Below are 918 nucleotides of genomic sequence, written 5' to 3'. Positions count from 1 at the left end.
GGTACTTGTTTGGATCCATCAGAACCAGGAGCACTCACTAGAAAGCTTTGCCAGTGAGGCTGCTGCTGTCCACTCTCTGTGGCTGCCAGAGCTGGAGAAGCAGGCTTCCTGCTGCACTGGCTCTGCACTATCTACAGCTTCACCAGCTGAAACCCAGTCCATAAACTGTCCCTTTGGAAATGAGGAGGCAGCTGCTGTGAAAGGTGCTGTGCAGATACACAGTTGATTATCAACACTGTTGCCAAGCACGCAGGGTGCCATTTCTGGTCTGGCTACGGTTCCTGAGTGACAAGCACACATAAAGAATCCCAAGGTAACCCACTTTGGAAGCAACAATAAAGTGAACAGCTACCATACCACTCCAAGTTAAAGGCCACAATTACCTGGCACAGTCAACAGCAGATGTTCTTTATCACCAATTCCCTACACCAGCTGAGAGTCCAGCTACATCATTATCTATCAGCAGAAGGGAACTGATGCTGTTTTCAGATTTCTTCCCTTAACCAAAATCACAAAATCTTGACTACCTCTAACATCCTGTCCAAACAGATCCTGACTCAAAATTCTAACTCTGTTCATGAAGCCAATAAGCTTGAAGCAAAATAGCTGAAACACAGAAAAAGGGTTAGATAAAAACAAACAAATTAAGCAAGTGATACAAATGAATTAAGTACCTTAAAATTCAATTAGGGCAACTTCGCTTCTAGGACTCTTCATATAAAAAAAGGAGTAGATTTTCACAAAATCTCTGCCAAGGTATCTGTCAGCTGTTTTTTGTAGCCATTTACAACTGTCACAAGCTAAAACTAAAAAGAAGAAGAAAATCCATCTCCCTGAAAGAATGCAAGATTCAATAATAGATATGGAAAAAAACAATGCATAGCAGAAAATACAAAGTACATAGAACTCAGCAGAAAA

Source organism: Sturnus vulgaris, chromosome 3, assembly GCF_052056855.1.
Source record: "Sturnus vulgaris isolate bStuVul1 chromosome 3, bStuVul1.hap1, whole genome shotgun sequence".
NCBI classification, from domain to species: domain Eukaryota; kingdom Metazoa; phylum Chordata; class Aves; order Passeriformes; family Sturnidae; genus Sturnus; species Sturnus vulgaris.
This window is presented reverse-complemented; position numbering follows the sequence as displayed.